The 15,074-nt window shown below is 43.0% G+C and overlaps 1 long non-coding RNA gene across 1 annotated transcript in view; it reads right to left on the bottom strand.

Annotated features, from left to right (window-relative positions):
- Positions 1–1,227: 1,227 nt before the first annotated feature.
- LOC136365384 (uncharacterized) overlaps positions 1,228–15,074 on the bottom strand; it is an 87,288-nt gene continuing 73,441 nt past the window's right edge. Inside the window, exons 3-4 of the long non-coding RNA XR_010744363.1 lie at positions 6,677–6,768; positions 1,228–1,570 (exon numbers count right to left, since the gene is read on the bottom strand). This is a non-coding gene — a long non-coding RNA (uncharacterized lncRNA). The remainder of the gene's footprint in view (positions 1,571–6,676; positions 6,769–15,074) is intronic.

Genomic DNA, 15,074 nt, shown 5'->3' with positions numbered 1-15,074 from the left:
AGAGATTCATCTGAATGCATCTACTAAACAAATCTCTCTTCTTGCCCAGGCTTCTTTCAGTTTTAACTGTCCTGAATTTGAAATCTCCCAACTGCAATACAGGTACCTCAGGGCTTCAGCAAAAAAAACCCGAAAAAACCCCAATTCACTGAATTCAAAGAGTCCTGAGACCAGAAGTGGGGTGATAGAACAGATTGACTTGGATGGAGTAACAATAAAACTTACAATCTTGCTATCCTAATTAGCCTGGCTACATGGGTACCAAAATCAGAGCTGGAAATACAGAAATGTCATGAAACCACACAAAAAATAATACAAAAGTATTTTAATGTTGTCTGATTAGAAAATCCATTGTCAGAAATATAACAACTACAAATGGCATTATTACTCTGTGAACGTCTTCCCTCAGACCCTTTGAAACCTCAATTCAGACTTTTAAATACATTTTCACGGAGAAAACAATGTAGAAAAAGAACAAAGAATTACAAAGCATTGGAGAAAAGTCCTGAAATTAATTTCAAAAGGACATGACTTTAGCATAAGAATACATTTGGAGGAAGAGCAATTTTTGTTTGTTTAGCAATGCTCAGTGTTTTCCAGCAGGAAAGCTGGATGGGCACTCTCTGTATACCATCCCTTGTTATTTTCACTTAGGTAATAGACACGAAGTTACTTTGCCTTTGTTATAAACAACCAGTGGTAGTTCTATGTAGTTTAATAGGTATATTAAAAAGAAAGAAAAAGAGAGAAAGGTATATTGAATGCCAGAAGGAAAATGAGCAAGAAGATGTAAGATGGAGCCTGATCCTGCTAACCCCTGCTTTTCCAAGCAATCCTCTTTCTTTTCTACTTACTGTGCAGCCTAAGAACTTCAGGATTAAGTCAGATCTTAGAACCATAATTCCATTTATTTGCAGAGGCAAACATGGCTCTCGCTTCACATAAATGTTTTTATTTAAAAGGAAGTTGTCAAGTCGAAAGCGTTTTAAATCCACGTTTAGGAGAAACTTTGTGCAGTTTCCCACAGGCCGGGGGATGCTCAGGGCTGAAGGGATGGGCTGGATCAAATTCCAGCATCCAGAGCTGCTCTCCCTGGCCCCAGGCAGCCCCTGGCAGCGGCTGTGGGGACAAACAGCCCTCTGGATGCACAGCACGGACACAGGGGAGCTCCTGCAGGGACCCCTCAATGCCCAGTGGAGCTCCAGCACCAGCTCTGCCCCCGTGCCCCGGGGTCCCTGCCCGCCCCCACGCAGCCCCTTTGTCCCCAAAATCGCTGCTGCTCCGAGCCAGCGGTGGGCAAAGAGCTCCTGGGATTGCAGCATCACACCCCTGTCACAGCAGGGCATTGTGCTGGGATGGGGACGAGCAGCTCTGGGAATAACCAGGAGGCCCCACACAGAAACAGAGGGACAGGAACTCAAAGTTGTGTTGTCACCCATCTCTGGAACTCCTCCTGAGAGCCAGCGAGCCAGCAGAGGTACAAGGACACACAGGGGTGTGCACACAGATGCTCACAATTTGCTGTTTCATTGTATAGCTTCTTTTTTCTTTTTTCCTCTTGAATTACCTCCTGTAAATAAAGAAGACAGAACAGAATGTGATTTTATGTTCACAGCATTTTTCAAACAGTATTACACAAGTTCCCAGCAAAAAAAAAAACCCCACCAAAATACTGTAGGAACCTGCAACCCCTTTCTCACATGTATTAGCAACCAGCTAATTCTGGTTTGCTGCCTTCAAGCCTCAGGTCTCAGTTTTGTTACAGTTTTTATGCCTGCATCAGAAGTTTACCAGAAACAGTCAAATCATCCTTTTGGAGGCATTCTTAATTAAGTAGCATCATATGTAGTCCCTGCAAAGGACTAAAAATATTCAGCTGTGGTTAGGGTTTTTTTTGTTTATACATTTCATCCAGGCCAGGAGTGCTGCAAAATAAGTCAGGAGCTGTCATCCTTTTTTTTTTTTTCAAATAATATACTTTCTAAAAGGAGAGTTTTTATAATAGTTTGTATTCAGCTAATGGATGAGTATCATTGATTCATACATTCTTTCCCAAAGAAAACTGGGCAGATCCATTAAATAACAAAAATTAAGTCATTTTTACCCCCAAACTACTGGACTTCTTCTCTTAAAAGAGCGGTAGGGCATATTTTTTCTCAGTTCAATATGAATCCACTCATTAGCCCAATTTCAATTGGCCAGGTATGAAAATCTCAGGACTTAGGGTTTTTTCAGTGTCTCAAGTGTAAGAAGAGAGTCATATTACTCATGTTTACCTCTGCCAAACAGCAGTTGGAATATAGCCCCTCCAGGCAGAACACCGTGAACATATTAAAGCACAAAATGATTCCCAGGAAATTCATAAAATGTTCTTTTCTAATGATTCAAGGTATTTTTGTGGAGGCAGATTATTTACTATTTTTAGCTTTTCCCAGTGTCTAGCTTGTCTAATTGCTCCTTGTGCAAGTGCTCTGGCCCGGGGCTATTTTTCAGCTCTAATTGCAAAAGAAAGGATTACACGGTTTTGCTTGTGCTGGAGATGGGGCTCAAACCCTCCAAAAAAAAAAAAAAAAAACAAAAACCCTCCACCCCTCGATTTCACAGCTACCCAGAACATTCACTGGATTTGCTGGTCTCATCTATGACTTCAAACCTGCTGACAACAGGAGCACAGGTAGGTACCTGCTGAGAGCTGCCAGCTGTCAGGGAGCAGGGCAGTCTGACCAGTGCTGGACTTTTCCAATTGATGGTTCTCTCCTCTGCTTATACAGTGCAGCAATTACCAGAGGTGTTACCTTTGCAATTTTTCTTTGAAAACTCACGGAGAGATTCCCACAAATCTTGTTGCAATTCTAGTTGAAAATGCTGGAAACAGCATAGAGAAGTCAGGCTCTATGCAGGGAATGGGCAGTGAGCAGCCAGTTTTGGTTATAAAGCTATCAGCTTACCTACCTAAGTCTGGGGAAGCAAAACCAAAATGTCAAGTTATTTTCACTTTGTTCAAAATGCCAAAAGGCCACAATCAGAAGTACTTAAGCTGTACTACCTGAACTTCCAGAAGATTAAAAATAAAAAACATTTTGTGCCTAGGTTTAGATAACACTGTTTAGTGGATGCTCTTCAGGCTGTTTTCATCTCATTGGGTAACTTTATCAAGCAGCAATCTGGCAGAAGCCTCTCTCATTTCAGAGCTTGAAACTCACAGCACAGCTCCTCCAGGAGAGGAGGGAGATGGATCTCCTCCAGGGGAGTGGAAAACCTCAAATCTGCCATTTTGCCTTGTCTACATAAAGAATGCTTGCATTTTGGCCCATGCCTGAATTTGCCATTGAAGTAGCCCTTGTCTATACAAATGTTAGGAGACAGTCCAGGCACCATCACAGCCTGGTACATCCCTGGAAAAAGCAGTCACTGTCATCTCCTGCGAGGGTACAGCACTCCTCCAGAGAGCAGCTATCTGAAAATAATTTCATTTTCCTGTGATAATACAAACATCAGCACAAAGGCCTGGTCTATGAGAGCAGTTGTGCAACACTTAATAATTTCACATCCTGGTCTGAAATGTTCCACAGGCAGTTGGAAGGTCCAAGGCTGAGATCCAAAATCACCAATGTATTCACAGCTATGCAAATATTAGGAACTGCTGATGTCTCAACACGTGCAACATCTTACATTATATTTCAATTCACCTGCCTACAAGCTACAAAGATTTACCAGAACTTGTGGAGAAACCTAGAACAGATTAAACCAAATAATTTTTCAGCTTTTACTCATTTGAGATTGGTTTGAGGTTTTTACCTCTTGGGAGATAGAGGTTTCTAAGTATTCCAGCAAGCTCTAAATCAGTTACACATCTGAGACACTTTGTGCTTGTGCATGCCCAGCTAGCCCTGGGTTTGCCCCCTGTCTCCTGCTTGCTCTGCAGCCCATGTGATGCTTTGTTTACTCACTGCACAAGCAGATCCATGCACCAGCCATTCCCAGCAGAATGACTGGGAGTCCACGGAGTCTGCAAACACTGGGCACTGATGTGATCCCCCCCCTTCCCCACTCAGCTCCCCTCTGTGTTTTGGGTTCAAAGTGAAACTATCCCAGGCTCAGGGACCTCGGGAGAGCAGGACTTGGGAAACGCCAGGAGAGACACCGAGGGCACGAGCGCATTATCAGAAAGAATTTCAGTGCTCCCAGCAGCCCAGCAGCAAATTAGAAAGTTTTGGCTCCCAAGAATGAGTTGTGTTGTTTGTTCCTGCACACTGCAGCTGCTCGTCCCTCTCCCTCCCCACCCCCCTCCTTTGGGTGGTTTATTACACACAAGCTACTAATGAATGGGAGCCGCTGTTTTACAGTACACCACACTTACAGGACTTATCTCTAGGCCTACCACAGATTTGACTGATCAACAGCAGGGCACCACCATCATAATTCTTCCTAGAAACAGGAGGATAAAAAGGGGTTTGTTGGAGGTTGGCTGTGTCTGCAGAGAATCCTGCCTGCAGGGCCTGCTGATGCCATCACTCGCTGCTATGGTCTTTGGCCTAATAAGGTACAGAAACAAAGATTGTTCACTTGTTCAAGAATACTAAAGTACCCAAGTGACGGAAAGTGGAGGCAGCAGGGCACACATCCAAGTGGGATTAAGGCCACAAGTGCAACGTTACAGGGCTGACTGGGTGGCAGAGGGAATATCTGCCTCTGAAGAGAAAAAAAAAAAAATCCAGTTCAAACATAATTTATAACATGTCACTCACAGTCAGAGGTGGCTGTCACTGAGAGTTAAATGTTGCATTGTGTCCAACTTATTCCGATAAGAATTCTCTAATCTGCTTATATGTTATCATAACTCAGGAATAAGTGGAGCCTGGGCAGGGGAGGGGGGAGAGGCTCTCTGGGGCAGGATGGGACCAGACAGGGAGGCAGAAACATGGGAGCAGAGCTGGGCTGCTGAGTCCTCAGTGTGGTGTACCCTCAGTCTGCACATTCCAAGGACTCCACAGAGAGTTTTAGACCCTGGCAGACCCATGGGACTTGTCAGGGTCCAGGCTCTACTTGGACAGATCCACCTTCTTTGCTTTTATGCACTTCTCCAGTTAGGGAGCCAGGCAGTAACACCAAGAGGATCTAAAATGATGCATTCAGCCTCTGTTCAGCTGGTCTACACAGCAAGGCTCTGTGAAGGTTCAAGAGCTGGAGCTGAAGGAGAAAAAAATGTAGTCAAGTAAAAAGCCCCTAAGTTAATACTGCTTACTGGAAATGGAACTGGGAACCCAACAGAAGAGCAGCAAAGCAGCTTCTTTAGGGACAATATTAAATTCCTCTGACTGACTTGGCAGTTTGGAAGCAGCAGGATTGTTTTCTCTAGCTCAGGGAAACCCAGCAACAGACCCCACTGAAGTTCAAGCAGCTAGATCAGGCCCAATCTCACTAAACTTTCTAGTCTTATCAGCGAATTTTTTCCCTACAACTTTTTCCCTATTTCATTTTGGGTGTAGAGGGAAAAAAATCTGTGTGGAATAAGAATTAGAATCATAGGAGCCCACTCATTTTCACAGAATTAGAATCATGGGAGCCTGTTCATTTGCACAGCTCACTTAGTGCAAATAGCCACTGTAATTCCCAGGTAGAAGCATTTCTCTGATGCAGCTCATTCAGAAAGCAGCAGTTTGTTTACTCACTGGCTTGGGCTACCTGGATCATGTTTCACCTGCTGGGGCTGCTGGTAATGTGGGAGGTTGATTTTAAACTGGCACTGTTGCTTTTATAAAGCCTTTAATGTTGTGGGCTCTGGCTGTGCTCAAGATCTCACCCATCAAGCCAAGGCTTAAGGGACTTTGGGCTGAGCCATCCCAGTCCTCTATTCCCTGTCACTCAAGTCAACAACCACAACTCTGCTGCGGTAGGTGTGGGACAAACATTTCAGTCCCTGACCTGTGTATGGTCTGACTGAAGACCCAGGGTGTCTGACTTGTCCCCACTGCAGGCACACTGCAGCAAGCACCCAGTTTTCTGAGTGCCAAGCTCAATATGAGTATGTGACCTGCTACCTCAGGGCTGTCTTCACCTGTGCTGGAAAGCCAGAGGGTGATCACAGTGAGCTCCTGGTGTCCAGGGGTGGCTGCAGGACACTGCAGGTGCAGAGGTGCGTGGTGTGTGTGCAGGTACAACAGTGCATTCATGTTTCTGGCCTCTACAGCTCTGAGGAGCTGATAACCACAGCCCTCTGCCCCTGCAGGGAGCAGGCAATTCCCTGTAACCACCTCTCTCCAAGGGGAAACAGAAGATGACTCAGGAATTGCATCCACCCATCCCTCCCCCCAACCACGGCAGCACCTGGAGCACACCCACCCACGGGACGTGAACCCACGGAGATGTTTTTGTGGGTGGGTGTCCCCACGGGGAATGTGCTTGTCTTCTGTGCAGCTTTAAGAGCGTGCAAGTCCAAATCCATCTGTCTGGATGCAAGTTATGGTAAACAATCAGCAGAACGTGTCAAAAGAAAAGTTAAAATAGATGTAAGTGATGTGTGAAGGCGTGTTTTACCCAGCTCCAAATTCTGTTGGATAAGTGGGTAGAGGCAGGTAGTAGATTAACTATGCAGCTCAGAGACCATTAAGGCTTGCAGAGGAACAATTAGTCCAGAATTTGCATTTTATGAAATTGAACCTTTTATAAAACTTACAGCACAGCTAATGACAGAGGTTTCTTCAAATAAGTATTTCCCTCTGATCGCTGTCACATGGGATTTGTAGCATCTTGCCAGGCTATGAGAACCTAAAAATGTAAAAGGCAATTTTTCAGCAAAAATTAAACCCACTGGTTTATCTTTACCATCTGCGTGAAGTGTAAACAGAGAGAATAAATAAATAAATAAATACTGAAAAATACATTTGTTTTAAATAAACGTGAACAAAGGGTTTGACACATTTGCAGTATGTAATGCTGATTTTAAAACATGATTTCAACCACCTGACACATTCAATTAAATACAGAAAACTCTCCAGGTTGTATTTGCATTCTGGAAGAGCAGCTACAAATGAAAGTGTAAGTGCAGCAAATCATTCTGAAAATAAACTGATTTGGACATGAGTTTTCCCTGAAAGGCTGCAGCACCACTGACTTTGTAGTACTACTTGAAAAAGCTGCAAGTATCCTATTTTTCCCCATAAAACAGATCCACTTTGGGAAGGGCAGACTGACAGTGTGATCTACCTTCCAAGAAACCATGAGAGAAAAAAAATCACTTCTAGGAGCACAAATTTTCAGTAACGCCTCTTTTTTTTTTTTTTTTCCTCCAATATTCAGGGAAATTCCTAATGCAGTTCAAAGTCTTTAATTAAAACAAAACAAAAAACCTGCAGCAATAAATGATGGAAGAAAACCAAATCCCTTTTCCAAGCAGTGACACTGCCACTTTAATAGTTTCCCACTGTACTTGGGGTTAGTTGCCAGAGAAGCCTTGTTCAGCCTATTTGGGGGCCCCATGAAATGCTGCAAGCGTTACTGAAATGAGCACTTGTCTTTTGTTGAGCTGCATGCTAGCACCATACAGTGCTGAGCTGATAAATCCACTTTTTCTAACACAAGCATTTTTCAAACAAAACTACCATGAGACTGATGAGTAATGCCAGCTTGCCAAAAAAAAAAAAAAAAAAAAAAAAAAAAAAAAGACACACACCCCTCCCAGGCGCTGCTGACACTGACAGCTGTTAAATTCACATATTCACAAAATGAGATGGGGTTACATAACTGGAAATTACAAGAGCGACTCACCAGCGAGAGGAACTGCAAAGCAAGGCACCGCTGGGGCTGGGGAAGGAATAGATCACACATTTGCATGTGCTCTGTCCCGCTGATGGCCGGGATAAAGCTGTGCCTCGAGCACACAAAGCTAGCCGGGCACTCCTCACCCTGCATCATCAGGCTGTTTGTAGTTTGTTCTGAAATCGGATTATTTTTTTTTTCAGCAAAGTGAGGATGCATGTGGAAGAAGGATGCATTAGTGCTGCAATGTGTGTTATGACACAAGGGTAGTTTTGAAGCCCAAATGTCACGTTTTGCAAGGCATGGTGCAAAAGCAGACTCTAAAAGGCTTATTGGCAAATCTTGAGCAGCTGAGAGGGCAGCAGAGACGGTGAAGTGCTGGCTAGAGTTAGGTTTGACAAAACCTAGGTAGCTGTTAATTTGCATCTGTTTGTTCAGGCATAACATTTCCCAGCACTTTACAAAGATGCTGACTTCATCATTCTCACTGTCTGGCCGTAGAGCTGAGCTCTGGAGAAGGTCTGTAGGAACAGGACAGGAAGGCAGCGACACAATGTCACCCCAGCACCACAACACCTGCCTTCATTTCAGTGTCTGTTTCTAAACTGGTTGGAAAACTTTGACAAAATCACCTGGTTCTGGAGGGGCCATGGAGCAGATGATGGAGGAAAGGAATCATTACGGGCTCCTGAGGAATGACAGGCTGTGGAGCTGGTGGAACAGCTCAGGAGAAGCAGCAGTGAGGGAAGATGCAATGTCTGCACAATCTGCCAGGCCCTCACGTGTTGTTGAGACTGCCAGAAATGAGGTTCTGAAGGGGGCTAATCTGGACATAAATCAAAGCAGAAAACAATGGATGTCTTCATGAACAGTCATAATAAAAAAAATCCAGTAATTAAACCACCACTAACATCAAGCTAAATTTTATACATTCAAAATTATCTATGCTTCAATTTTTTCTGCTCATGGTTGAATTCATTCTTCTTATGTGGTAAGAATGGTTTTTCAGTTATAAAAAATACACCTAAAAGCTTTTTTTAATAAGCAAGTTTATCAAACAAGAAATGAAGATGAAATGAAAACTAAAAGCATAAAGTTCCATGTACTTTATCATGTTACCTATAATGAACTAGGCTAATGCAAAGTCAAGATGCACAGACAAATCAGGAGAAAATGAACCAGAGAAATGAATGCTTTGAGAGTGATGTCACCTAGACTGGTGTGTAGGTACAGTCTGCTGCGTAGGAGAGCAGTGAAAGCATAAACAGAATACTAGATGTGCATTAAGCCACAAACAGAAATAGCTGTGAACAATGGCAAAGTCTGGTTGCTCTTGGAACCTTAATGTAAGGAAACATCCTTATAAAAGATGAGACAATAGCGGGTCTATAAATGACAGCCCCGTAGGCAGGGAAGGATTAAGAACTTCCTATAGTTCCTAGAGTATCAACCCATATTGTAACCTTTCCACAAAGGCTGCCATAAGTGCTTTCTCTGAATTAGTCCACCCAGAATAGGGAAAAGCATCAGGATTAGTTTGACTTTTCCTCTGGACAGCAGACACACACTCCCAAGGCAGAGAGGAAGAAGCAAAAGCAGACGGAAGCGCAGCACTTGTTCAGGACCTTTTCCCAGCACATCTGTCAGCCCCAGGGCTCATTTGCCCTCTCAGAACCCAGAGACCTTGGCCAGCCCTGATCCAGGCCACGGCAACGTGCTGCTCCCTAAAGCTGAGCCTCTCTGTCTCTGCCGAGCACTGGGAATGCAGGCTTTGGACACAGGCAAAGACAAATCAGGCTGAGGCTTCAGTGTCCGTTTATCACTTGTATTTTCTTTGTTTTATTTTGAAGTGGATTTTTTGTTGCTGTTGTTCTGTTTGTTTGCATGAGTAATAAAATACATTTCATTTAGCCTGGCATGTGTTTAATTTGAAAACATTAACAAAATACCTCCCAACACCTCATGGCCCATGACCTGAGTCATATTCCTGTACAACAAACAAACATCCTCCGAGCTTTCAGGGAGCAGATGACCCTCAGACCTCAGATTTTCTTGCAGACTGCCACATACTCCTCTAATAAAAAAACTTAATTGAAGACTATGAAGATTACAATTTAATACAATTCCACAGAGCAGCCCCAGGGAACTTTCAAAGGCCTCGTGGGTTATCAGGGGCTGGGAACCACCACAGACTTTGGTGATTCTGCTGGTTTATCTCTAACACAGCACCAAGCCCATTCACATACATCCCTCTGGGAAACTCAGAGAGCCTGCACCTCTGAGAGTTTTCCAAGAAGTCAAATGAAGCTGAGTGAGCACTTCACTGCACTGATGGGGAAGAAGAAGAAGAAGAACTGTCCCACTGCAGCTGCTGCTAACATATGCACCTCTGGGCATTCCACATCCTTGGATGTGGATGAAGTGAACAACGTGAAGAGGTACAAAACATGTAAGACCACGACCTGTTCCAAATGGTATTTGTAGACTTGCAGCTAAATAAATTCAATAGGATCTACAGAAGTCAATGCTAAAGAATTTGCAGGAAGGAGAATTTGAGATCTCCTTGTTGTTGCCTCTGCCAACAATTCCTCATTCCAAGCTGGAGGCTTTAGGGCAAATTTGGGGCAATTCTTTTCCAAAAGTTCCAGTGGAATAGTTCTTTCTGTTTTCAGAAGTGATCCCATTTGTCAGGTAAAACTTGGTCCCCGAGTGATGACAATACAAAGCAGATATAAGTATATATATTTTTTAAATGTAAAAATTTACACAGATGCTTTTTAAAATATTGAAGATCCACCATCCAGATATTTACAGTACTATCTTAAAGTTTTTTTTCTGAAAAGCAAGCAAATATTCTGATTCTCACCAAGGGCTGTAAGTTTCATCCTCATAAACTCAACCACAGAAGCCACTCTCCTGAACCAACACACTTCCTAATGGGAATAAAGTCTTTTCAGCAGAGCTCTGTTGAAATTACCTCCAAAACCAAACTATTATTAGTATTCTGGGTAGAATTAAATAGTGTCTCCATGGATATCTGAATGTGCAGGTGTGGGCCTTAAATTATTTTATGGCAAAATTCAGCCCCAGTTCTTATTTCTGATCTTCCAAACTGGAGCACATTATGCTGACACCATAAGAAGCAGGACTTTGGCTATGGATTTATCTGTGGATTTTTGGAGACTTTCTGCAGAGTAAGGTGTTACTGCAAGTCAAAGTTAGATATTCTTGCTGTTGGGGCCTGTGGGGCTTCTCAGCAGTACAGTGACGTTTAGCAAGGCTCAGATGCTCTTCCTGAACTGTATTTCATGGCCCTGACTCTGGTGCAGCTCCTCCAACCTCAGGGGAACTGCTCAACTGGGAAGGGGCTGGGAAGTAAAATGTCAGAGCCAGGCCCTGCCAAGCACGGGAAGTGTTTGGGCAAGGTTCTCACCACACAATTTTTCTAAGACTGGAAACAAATATTAAAGCAATTTTCTTCCTTCAGAGCAGTTTTAAAGTCACTTAATGTCTGATAGCACTTTCCAGCTCGGAAACTGGATCTTGCTCCTCAGTGCAGTTCCACTCACTCATCTGACAGCTACCAATTACTCGTGTGAGCAATGCATGAGGTTTTGTAGCAGTGGGAACAGAATACAAGAGCAAATCCTCTTGCTCAGAAGGGCAAGTTTCTAGATTCAGTAACAAAATCAGAACTTTGCAGCAGCCCCTCCCTCCCTCTCCACATAGTTTGTTGCTTAAAATCTTAAAGGAAAAAAAAAGTCACGTTCTCTATGAGTATGATCTTAGCATGATCCATTGTTTTCCTATCAAAGTACATAATTAGTTTTGTAGCTTTTCTATTTGTACTGCAAACCAGTAAAGGAAAACTCTGTGAAACTCTCACACTTTCATTCCACACTATTCTGAATGTTACTTAATTTTCCAGTTTAAAAACAGATTACAGGGATTAAGAGACTTTTCAGTCTAAAAAGAATGCACGTATTAGGGAAATTACTACCTAAAATAAATAGCCCACTTTAATAAGCAGTCTCCTAGTCTGTATGATATTAAGGAAAAAAAACACTTCACAGACATCTAGTTTAACACATGTCAGCCAGCTTCATTTACAAGTTCAAAATCCAGAGATAGACAAAATATCATTTTGGTTTGGAATATGCAAAAAGCCAATTTTTTGTATATTAATGCACTGAAGTACTTGATAAAACACTATCATGGAAGCAAAAAATAGTTGCCAGAACCGTTAGTTTAAGGCATGGTTACTGCAAATAAAAACTTTCAGCTAAAAAGGATTTTTAAAATTGTTTTTTAATATGCTTTTAATGACCCCTACTCCTCATACCTACCTCCTTGCTTCCCAAACTGTTTGTACTGTCCCCAATAACACTCAGTGGAAAGCTGTCGTTCCTGGCTAAATCCTTACTTAGGTTGGATGCTATGCCTCCGTTAGACAGGGTCACAAGGTCACAATCGATTTTGGAGGCCACCTGGAGAGTCCAGGCCGTGAACTGACTCAAAAAATTTATATCAGAGCTGGAATGGTCCACCTCCCAGGGCTCAGCCTGCGCTAACACCCCAACCGCAGGATGGAGCCTGCCAGGCCCAGCTCAGAGAGAGGCCAGAGTTGTTGACCCTGTTAGCTGACCTCTTCAAACTTCAGGAGAATTTTTCTGGCAGTTACCACGGTGACTGGGCACTCCAAGCTTATCCCTCTTACTGAAAAAAAAAAAAAAAAAAAAAAAAAAAAAAAGGATGAAAAATTAAGAAGAAGAAGAAATGTTAAAACCTATCTTGTAGGGATGTCTGTCAAGAAACAAATATGTAAAAGTTTTAATTGTTTGCTTCTCTCTTGGGCTGCTCTGCCTCTAACTGGTACATCCTATGCGAACGTCGAGAAAACAGTTTGGCTAAAAACATTTCAACTTGTGAAGAAATAATGCTCAGTGGGTTTAACAAGAAACATTTCTGATATCTGCTGGTGATCACAAGTGACTCACTAAGAGGTTTACTGTGAAATAATATTTATTTTTCTTTCTGTATCTTTCTCCAAATTACTAACATTTCTTACTGAATTGAGAAGAAGCTGAGACAGGGCTCAGGATTCTATGCTGCCTTCAGGTTTGTTGTTGTTTTTTTTTCTTTTAAAACTCTCTGCTTGGCGAAACATTAAGTATGCAGCAATACATTGTTTTGCTCTCTCAGAAGAGACTGCACAACCCATTTAATGTACCATGAAATATTATTTAAGAGGAAAAGAAAAAAAAAAAACCCAAACAACAAAAAAACCCCAAAAGTTGTCAGACATCATTAGTGCTGTTTTTTTCAGGCACTTTGAACATTAATCACTTTACACTTAAAATTTAGCAGGTAAGCGAGGTCTCGTGATGCTGACAGAAAACACTTGAAACACATCAAGGGATCAAGCGCCCGAAGTAAACAAGAAAACAAAGTGCACTCTTCATTTCTGAAACAATAAGGGGAAAACTGGTGCTTCTTAATTTCAGAGCAATCACATATTACATACAAAGCTTTTATGTAAATTTTCCTCATGCTCCTCTACTTGAAATAGCATCTTGCAAAAGGGAGCACTGAAGAGTACACTGCATTATAGCTGGAAAAATCCTACTTAAGGGCTCCTGATGGCAAACTGTCAATCAGTATTCCCTGCTTGTTATGAACTGCTCATTTCTGGAGTACGGCTAAACAGAGCTTTAATGATTGAAACTTTAATGGCATTTTGTCTCACACATGGTTCTGAAGTATCTTCTGTTGTTTGAAGAGTTAAATATGGATATTCAAATTGCTGCTCAGCCTCTGCTCCTCCTGGGCTTCTCCAGTGGCAGCGCTGAGATGGCAGAGGGGACTGAGCTGCTGAGATGCCTCTCACGGGAGGAGATCACACAGACCCTATGGATACAAAAATAAAGCAGGAGGTTTGGGTGTGGGAAGCAAAAAGCACATAACTGATCTTTTGTTCCAGACTTACTTTTCGTTTCTACTGGAAGGATGAGAAAAAGGCAATCCAGCGTACGTGTGTTAACTAACATTAAAAAATTAAGTGAATACAGGCACGGTACAGGACTCTTTCTCCTTTCAAAACTGGTTCAATTGCTTTGAAATATCATATGCCTCTCTGCTAAATAGATACATAGACACTTAATAATATTATGCAGCAACAGTGAATTAAACATGAAAACAATTTAAATTAAAAACACTTAAAGATTGTTTCCCTATTATTAAAGATGTGTTAGAAAAAGGCTAAGCCTCTCATTAGGAGATGAATTTTTCGTTTGTGTTTTTGTTATGTCTATACAAGATGTTTTTATACTTTCTCCTTTTTTTCTCTGCACGAAATATTGTAAATTGAAACAATCAGGTGACTGATCAGTAGGCTAGTGGGAAGAAAAAAAAAAGTGTTTGTTAAATTCTAGGTTTTTTTCTTTCTTTTTGAACAACACTGCATATTTAAGCATGTGCCTTTCAATTAGCTACCGTGATTTATGAAGTCATGCTCAGGGCTGGCCAGGTTGTTGACTCAGATTAGAGCTGTGATGCCAGCTCATTCCCTGGTGACAAACACTGACTGTCCTTCCCGCAGCCAGGCACCCCTTGCAGCCTTATGAAAAGACCTTGTGGTTGGCACAGCACTGAGCAGGAAATGAGGTCCTCTCCGGTTTGGGACAGAGATGACTGGAGTTACAGAAAGCTGTAAAGCAAAATCAGCATCTCCTGAGTCACAGACTTTGAGCTCTGGTGGACCCCGCGGTTCCCAGGGTGACCAGCCCACCAGCGCCGCCCCTCCCGCGGCCCCTCCAGCCTCCCACGGCGTGCCCAGGGCAGCTCCCTGCACACTGCGGGGTGGCACGGCACGGCACGGGGCTGATCGCATGTGGCAGAGGGGAACAGAGGGCACCACGGTGCCCCAGTCCACCCATGTGCCCCACTCTGGTGCTCTGCACCCTCCTGAGGGAATCCCTTTCTCCTTCATCCCTACCAGAGAAATTGTTGGCACTTTGTGCGGTGTTCTAATACTGTCACAAGGCTTTTATGTTGACCTGTAGCTTGGGGACCTCTGTGTGGCCTACCCTCCTCCAGGAATTTCACATATAAATCGCTGGGAAGCAGGAAATCCTTAAGACCTGGTAGGAAGCTGTTTACCTCATGTTTGCCTCAGCACAGACAGCTGCAGACCACAGAGCATCTTGCCTTGTAGGTACCACAGCGACCCAGACACCTGGATCTGAAACTGGGGAACTTGGCCCCCTTCCTCCAAGATCTCTGAGCCAGAAAGTGAGCTCCTGGAACGGGGCTAGAAA

The sequence above is a fragment of the Sylvia atricapilla genome, chromosome 10 (assembly GCF_009819655.1).
Source record: "Sylvia atricapilla isolate bSylAtr1 chromosome 10, bSylAtr1.pri, whole genome shotgun sequence".
Classification (NCBI taxonomy): Eukaryota; Metazoa; Chordata; class Aves; order Passeriformes; family Sylviidae; genus Sylvia; species Sylvia atricapilla.
The sequence above is the reverse complement of the archived record's forward strand: the minus strand, read 5'-3'. Positions and strand labels throughout refer to the sequence as shown.